An 8,668-nucleotide genomic window follows, 5' to 3' on the forward strand; every position below is an offset into this window, starting at 1 on the left:
TCCTGCTCCCTCTGTGAACAGAAACCACCTGTAGCCCTCCACCCAGCCTCTGCTGATGCGTGGCAGAACTGTGGGCATGGCCGTGTGGGGATGTGAAGGCTGTGCTCATCTTGTCTGGGGCAGAGCAGCACCAAATGTACCCCACAGTCTGAGTTAAGAATTGGACCGATCCCAGCTCCTGCTGGAAGCCCAGAACCCCTTTGAATTCCTGTTCTCCTGTGGTTCTCCCCTCCTTACCACAGGCAGTCCCTGCCTCTGCCAAAGCCCTGCTGGCTCCCATGGCACCCAAGGGCACAAGAGGAAAACAGCTCTCATCTCCAGCAGGGCTGCCTCCCACCAAAGATCATGGGAAGACAGTGAGAAGATGGAGCACTGGGAGCAGAGAGGCCCGTTTCAGAAGCAGTGCCCCACTGGCTCCTTCCAGCACAACTGCCAGGCCATGGTCTCATTGTCTCAGTGAGCCCCTGTTTCTACATGCACACAACTGAAATTCAGTACAAACCAAGGTCTAACCACCAATGGTGGTGCCTTTGGGCACCTCTGTCCCCTGTGGGAGGAGGACATCACTAAAACACATGCAGTATTTCCTTCCCTTCTCCTCTCGCTCTTTTTCTTCTCTATTTTCCTCACTTCTCCAGCTCTTTATGCTTCTTTTTCACCTTTCTTCTCCCTCCTAACTCCCTTTTCCTCTGTTCCTACTTCCACCTCTCTGGACCTTTTGTTCTACTCCCCTCCTCCAGCGTGTCCCGTTTTCACAAGTAGGTGCCTTTTCTCCCAGATTTTTTGATTTATATTTTTGTTCCAACAGGGAAGGCCGAGCCTTTGCAGAGCCCACATTTCCCTGAGCCCTCAGCCAGCCTCGTTCCTTGGCTGGGGCTGGAGGGGAGCAGGGACACGCCGAGCGTCTCCCGCGCTCCTGCTCAGTTCAGCCCTGGCCAGGAGCTGTCGAATCGATTCCTTGGTGGCCTCCCCTCAGGGGATCAGTCTGTCTGGAGGTGTTTTCATTACAAAACCTGGCGGGTTTTTGGGTGCTTAGGGTTATTTCGTACAAGTGCACTCGAGACAAATAGGGGCTGGGTAAATAGAGCTTTACTCCGAGGATGCTTTAAAAGCAAATTGGGATAAGCCAATTTTGACGTGGGAGGATTAAAAATAACTGGGATGTATCCTTAGCTGTTGTAAACTCATGTTGCTGCCTGAAGCATTGGCAGTTTAAACCAGGTGAAGGGATTAGCTTGTTTTAAATTCTGTTTGTATCCTAGAAACTAAAAATGAATGTAAGCCAGGAATGATTATTTTCACAATCTCCAGGTGCCCAGAACTTTCAAAAACAAATAATCACTTCTAGCTCTAAACCTCCTGATCCTCTAAAAACAGTATAGAATTGAGGAAAAATAATTAGGGGGAAGGGAAGAATTTTGTGCAGGTTGGTGTAGACTCAGTCAGTTCTTGTAAAAGCCATTTGACATAAAAATATAATTTATGAAAAGTTGTCAGTCCTGAGCCTGGAAGGGCAGCATCATACATTGCAAGGTATAATGCATAATGGGGATGCTACAGACTTACTAGAAGCCACCCTAATCTCCATGTTCTTACTACCAACTTGTGCTAAAACTGGTTTGTTATCAGAAGAGACCTTTCACATCTACATGGCCTTTAGGTGATTACAAAATTGTCATGAAATGTTAATTAATTCCGATGAAATCATTTCCGTTCTTAAACAAAAGGTGAAAGTTGAAGGGGTGATTTTCTGAATTTCAGTGTCATTGCAATTGTTTTACTGAAAAAGTAGTAAAAATCTGCATATCTTAAATGTGAATCCTCACAGTGCCCATCTCATGAATGCACCAGAGTTTCAGATTATTTTTTTTTAATTCTTTGCTTCTCTTTGAAGAGTACCTCATATTACTTTTTTTTTTTTCCATTTAAATTTTTTTGCATAGCTGGGTTTTTACTGAACAAATTCATTCTGAGATATGTAACATTTCTCTCTCTATCCTTTCAGTCTTTGCTGGTACAAGACCAAGAGCACCCTGTAGGACACCTGGGGACAGCACGGGGCAGAAACAGCTCTCCAGCTTCTCTTACTTTATCACAATTAACACAGAGACCGTCCCCAGTCCTCCACGTAAATACTTGTCCGCTGACACTCCTGATACTACCCTGGTGTGAAGGAATCTACCCCAGAAGAACCTTTTTCCTTCCATATGGGAGCATCCAGCTGTTGGAACCCTGGAAGCTGAGAATTATAGACTTCCTGTGCTGACAGGCACTGACCCTCAAGAAAACACTGCATTTGACCTGAGGCTGTGGGAGAGGCTTCCAAAATTGAGTGACAGCACTGGGATTATGGGTGTGGAGTTTGAATAGGAGTGTGTAATATCACAGGGTGGAAAACTTACAGTTTAAGATTTTAGTATATAGTAGTATATATTAAGCAAGATGGAGGTTTTAGGGCAGAGGGTAAGTCCTTCTTTTTCACCTTCTTCTTCCTGGGTTTGGGTGGTTTCTTGTAAATGGGTAGAAAAATCCGCATTGCGGACCACGGGTGGTAGGTTATTGGGTTAAAAATAAAAATAATTTAGGTGTCCTTTCATAATTCATTTGTGCTTAAAAGATATTGGAAAGAGATAGAGACAGAGCCATTTTCTACCTTGTTAGCTAGAACTCAAAACTTGTGAGACTGTACTATAGATAAGAATTAATAAATGTCTGAGTCCGAACACAAACACCTTCTCTTGAGCATTTAATCCCGGCTCGAACAGAAGAAAAAAAGATATAAAAATCCAAATCCTGCAGGAAGATCCAGTGCAGCCACTGTGGGCAAGGCTTTGGTGGAGCTCCAGCTTTGGCTGCGCTTGGGAAGGGTTCAGCTTCCTCCCAGGAGGAAACCCAAGAAGTCCCATTTTCAGATCACCTTCACAAATCCACCTTCCACCATAAAAATTCTAATATCAGGATTAGAGAACACCACTCTGAATTAATGACAATACTTTAAATTTGACATCATTTATGATAATGATCACACAAAGTCCTGAATTGCTTTAAGAATCTGGAGTGAAATACCTGCTTTTATCTTTCAGTGCAGTTGGTGGGTCTCTGGCTCTTCTCAAAGCCTCAATTTTACTGAAGACCATCTATGAGTAGGCATTCAAATAATTATTTGGCCTATTCAAGTGATAATGCACTACAGAGTTTACAGAATTTTGAAGACTAAGAATGTGAATGCATCAGCTATCTAAAAAGATAATTTTCTCATAAAAGAAATGAGAAAAAGCATGTAATGTGAGACAGGAGAATTATCTTTTTGCCCTAAAAACTCTCTCAATAACTACAGTACAGATTTGTTTAATCTTTCACACTGTATATCCAAAAATGGTCTTGATTCAGGAAAATGGTGGAAGTTTGCTGACTCTTATAGAGGAAGAATGTATTTATTTGTATCAGATGTGAATAAATGTATAATCTAGGTGTAAAGTTCACCCAAGGTATATAAGACCTCAAATCAGTTGCCTGTAGTGGCTGAAATAACCTGAACACACAAGTCATTCATGAATAAATTTCTAAGCTGTACCCTGAGTTGGGATGTAGTCCTTATTTCATCCAACATCTCTGCTTTAGGTCAGTAATTAATGTTCAGTGGAGGTTGACAGACAAACAGCCTAAGACTCTTCTCAATCATTTGTCTTCTCTCTTGGGGTCTGTGCACGAGGCAGAATAGACCATTTCTGCTGACATTAATTTGGGCCCCCAGCAGTTACTTAACCACCACTTATGGGTTTTCTTGAGTTGCAAATATTTTTGTAAATGACTTCTAAGTTTCCTGCCTCTCTCCCTCTCTGATGTGGCTGGAGTTGGCCAGCGCCTTCTCAAGTTACCAGCAGCAGTCTGGCAGAGAAATGGAAGCTTTTATACCTTCAGCTCTCACTGAGACTGTAAAAACCAGCTGGGATCTAAGAGGTGTGAGTGGCTTAGCAAGTCTGGGCACCCCCGGTGTGATGTTGGGTCACACGGGCAGAGGTTTGCATAATGTGGGGAAAATGAGAGGCAGTTCAGGCCGTGAGACGCAATTCTCACACGTGGAATTGCCCTTGGAGACGTCCACGGGGCTGCTGCTTGTGGGAACTTGTCGCATTGGCTGGGAGGTCAGCACGTTTCTGCCCCGGGATGGGATGCAGGTGAGCAGAGCAGCAGCATCCACGCACATCATGCTCATGCCTGGCCTCTTCTGACGTCAAATAAACTAATTTCTAAAAAGTCTAAACACAAATGCTGAGTTTGGGATTAGAAGAGGCACTGTTGTCTGAATTCCTACCAAATCAATCCATAAATTTCATTAGTAAGTCCAAAATGTAGAGATAAAATGTGTTTTAAACTAGCACTTATCTCGAGAGATATCAAGCCCTGACTTACAACAATGAAGACAACTTCCCTCAGCAAACTACTCTGACTCTTAAAACCTTGTTTCCTGTTTGAATTTCACTGATCTGGACCAGCATATTATATTAAGCCCTCTAATATCATGAATTTTCACCTTCCACGTGTAATAAACTGGGAACAAATTCCATAACACCTGTTTCACTACACAGCAACATTTTTGCCACCAACAAGTGATTCTGGTAGCTCATCTCCATGACCTTTCCAATAGATCAACAAAGTTTACAAAGTCTCTGGCATGATTTCAGGAATATTGTCATCCCCTGGGAATAGCCACACTGTTCTGTTCTTAGTTATACAATCTTGCAGACAAGGCAACAACCAGTATATAATCAGAAATATAGTGAATACACTAATAAAAATGAAAGAGATTGACAAAGAGCTTCAGCATTAAAAAAGCATCCACAAGTGATTTTATTTCTGGGGTCAGACAAGAAACAGTTATAATGAGCTGTGTTGTAGCAATCTGTTCCCAGTGCTCCTGGTGTCTCATTACGCTGCTTTTCAGCACTGCTGTTGTCATAGTAGTCCCTGAAGAACCTTATGTAAGGAATAAGATGATGGTTCTGCAGTGTGTTAAAAAAGAGCATTTAACAGATAAGTGCTAATGTTCTAGATTAGGGATTCTCACTCCCTTACTCTGCACTGGCTCATGTAATTGCATGAATCACTTTGATTGCGAAGTACACGCTCTCCCGTCAGCTTAGAGGGATTGAAGTGGAATATTACAGAGTCTGCTCAGGAAACAGTGCTAGAATAAGGAAAAGCTGCAAACATACCACAAAAACTAACAATTTCTAGTTACTCATGAAATTTACTCCTTTGATTTGCACACAGATTTTATTTAGACTTTTGTGCAGACATGACTGCGTTGGCAAAATCCAGGGCAGCACAATTCCAAGTGATTCAGCAGGAACTGTGGATTTATGTGATGGGCAGAGACTCAGCGCCTTTCTGTAATTTTCAGATATGTCTTTTAAAAAATGTAGAGTTCCTGCCAAGAAGATACAGAATTTGTTTGGGGAGTTTGCTGGACTTTGGGGAAACATTCTTTCAGGCATTTTTCTTCTTGCTGATTGCTTTGGTGGGAAACAACTTTCCCCTACACACCAAAATGGGTCATGAGCTGTGAGCTGTGGGCAGAAGATCCTCTGATGGAGCCAGGGTCTTTTCCTACACACCTAATCTAGAGAGTGGGGTCATTTTCCATTGAGATGGGACTTACTGAGCCATGGGGGAAGGAGCTGGGAAGGCTTCCATAGCCACAGAAATCTACCAAACACAAGAACTGGAGAGGAGTTATTCAGGAGGGCGTTGTTGTAGATCTATTCCCACCATGGACAGGCAATTTATCCTATGCCTCAATGGGATCTGGTGAGACTAAAGCCAAGCAGATTTTGTAGGCTCATATTCAATAAACAAACCAGCCCACCTTTCCTCCCTGCCAGGCTGCTCATGGGTCCCTTTGGTCCCTTCTAGTTCTGCCTCCCCACCTCTCCAGGCACCACAGAAGTCTCCTCTGTGTCCCTCATCATGGAAACCTGTGGGAGCACTATGAATGCTGCTAATCCCTGGCTTGCCACTGTCTCCAGAGGGACCAAGAAGAGGTCACTTGTTCAGTTTTTGTTTACTGTACTGGTGCCACGTGGCTTCCTTAGTTTGCCTGAAGGGAGCAGGGGTTTTTTTTTCTCCTTAACACACAGTTTAGTTTCTGTTTTGGTTTTGTTGCTTTGCTTTTCCAGTCCTTGGCTGGAATGTGGTGGTGGCCAGCAAGAGGATACAGGGCAGGTTGTGCTCTTGCCCCTGTTAGCATGTTAGGTCTGGAAAGAATTATCCAACGAGGAAATGCCCAGAGGAAAGAGTCAGTTGTTCTGCAAATTGACAGAATTTCACCACTAAAATCCCTTCCTCTGCATCTCTGTCCTGTTCCACTGTCCTCCCAAGGCCTGTGGATGTTGTAGCTGTTCTCCTGTTCATTTGGGGTATGTATGGTAGGTGTTGTGTGTGTGGCAGGGCGTGGGGTGTCATCTGCAGGGAGGAAAGTAGAGGCAGCTGGGAGCACATCTCTGTCCATCTCACTGGATGGGGCATTCCCCACTGCTGATGTGGGACTGGCAGCCCCATGGCTCTCCACCCTTCCCTGACCCTCTGAGCACTGGTCATCCAAGGCACAAACAGGGAGGACGCACGCACGGAGGATCTCGCCCACTTTCCCATCTGCCTTGGCTTTCAGGCCCCCCATGAGATTTTTTAAATTTTAATTTCTCTCCTATTTTTCTCGTTTCTGAGTTTTCCCTCTCATCTCCGTACTTTGCACTGCTTCATCTGTCACTGCCATGGGAAGGTGGGTATTCCCAGCAGAGCCCATCTGAGGTGCCTCCAGGGCTTGGAGTACCACTGAGTTCCTTTTACTCCTCTTCATCCATATGCAATATTGCTCAGAAGGGTGAAAATTCCAGTGAAATGGCATGTTAGCAAAAAGCATGCATTAACAACCCTGTGGGGATGGCTGCAAAATGCTTTCCCTCACCAGAGCCACCTCCAACACAGAAGCTTCACTTACTACTCCCTTAAGGATGAACTTAGAAAATTGCAATGTCTCTCTAGTGAGTTATATTTCTAAGAATCCCAAAGCACTTAGTAAATTACATTCTTCTGACTTCCTTCAGCTATGACTGGGGTATAACCAGAACTGAGATGACAACTGGCAACTGGTTTAACTTCACATGCCCTCATTAAAAATGGAATTTGGCTACACAAGAGAAAGACCCCCTGCCCTGGCTTGGTAGTGATGCAGTTTGTGGTTTTCTCTTAGGATGCAGAAAATTAAAGTGCTAATGTGGAGCTTAGATCTGTTCGGGATATTCTCAGGAAATATCATGGGGTTTTCAGCATTAGAAGAAATCAGCACCTTGGGTTTATCTCTTAGCTGGATACAGCTGACAAGCAGCCGTCAGGAGGGTGAGCCCTGCACATGCAAGTGAGGGCACTGCCTGGGGCTGCAGTGAAATCCTGCCCCGAAATCCCTTAACTGTGGCCCGGCTGGGTCTCACCAGAGGTGCACAAGCCCCAGGTCAGGGCAGAAAGCAGCAGGGAAGCCCGAGCTTTCGAGGGAAGAGCCTGACCTACAGCGTCATCTCCTGAAAACGACCAGCTACAAAGGACAAATTATCCACCTCATCCTCCCACTTCCCACTCTGTTCTCCTGCCAGCTCGATTTTCAAGAGCCACCAGTGCAAAGGGCAGCTAATTATTCCAGGAATTCAAATTGGTTCCTTTTGTGGCAAAGATCAAACGAAAGCAAACCCCCAGCAATGCGGGCTGGCCTTGGCTGCCTGCCTCTGTCGCCAGCGCAGTGCTGGGAAGATGCATTTCATCCTCCCAACAGCTCATTATCTGGGCAGAAGTTGCCAGAAGACAGATGGGGAGGACTGAAGGCACAGGAGGATGAGGATGGCACAAGGCTGAGGGAAAGGAAGCAGCAAAAGGAGTGTGGTTAAAGTGTGACAGGTGAGAGGTGTGACAGAGGCTGTCCATGCTGGGCCACACAGCCCAGCAGGAGCTCTGCTGTCTCAAAACCATTTTACTGGGTGCTGGTATTGTCTTAACTCTGATTCTGGGGTGACTTTGTGACATGGCAGGGGTTTTGGGCCATGCACACCCGGGTGGGCTCATCTCTCCCCACCCAGACCTGCCCCATCAGCCAATGTCCCTATGCTGAGGATGTGGACCTGCACCACCTCTTTTGCTGCCCAAGTTCCCAAAGGGCATTTTCCCATCCTACCAACTACCCCAAAACAGCATGGCCAGCTCAGGCACGTGTGGCAGTGGCATTTTCCATTCCCTCCAGAGCCAGCATCTCCTGTTGCCTCCCTCCTGTGACCAGGGTGCCACCGAAACAGCTTTGCCTGAGGACAGCAGAGCTGTGGGGAATGGTTGAGTAAGACCATAACACTTTTTCTTGTTGCCTTGACAATGCACTGAAGCTCAAGAGATCCATTTTAACCCTGTGCTGGGGTAATACCAGCTAGTGAAACCCTGCTGGAAGCAAGGCAAGCAATTAGACTCGCAAGACCAAGTTTTCACATGAGTGTAGGATCATCAGGATAAAGAGGGGTTTTGCCTCTGGAGAGGGACTGTCTTCAGTCTCTCTAAAGGCTGAATTTCCAAATAATATATAGCAAATCCCTTCCCAGTACTCCACTGTTTTTTGAAAACACAAAAGAAATCC

Source organism: Chamaea fasciata, unplaced genomic scaffold (assembly GCF_029207755.1).
Source record: "Chamaea fasciata isolate MVZ Bird 193981 ecotype frontalis unplaced genomic scaffold, bChaFas1.0.hap1 SCAF_13, whole genome shotgun sequence".
Classification (NCBI taxonomy): Eukaryota; Metazoa; Chordata; class Aves; order Passeriformes; family Sylviidae; genus Chamaea; species Chamaea fasciata.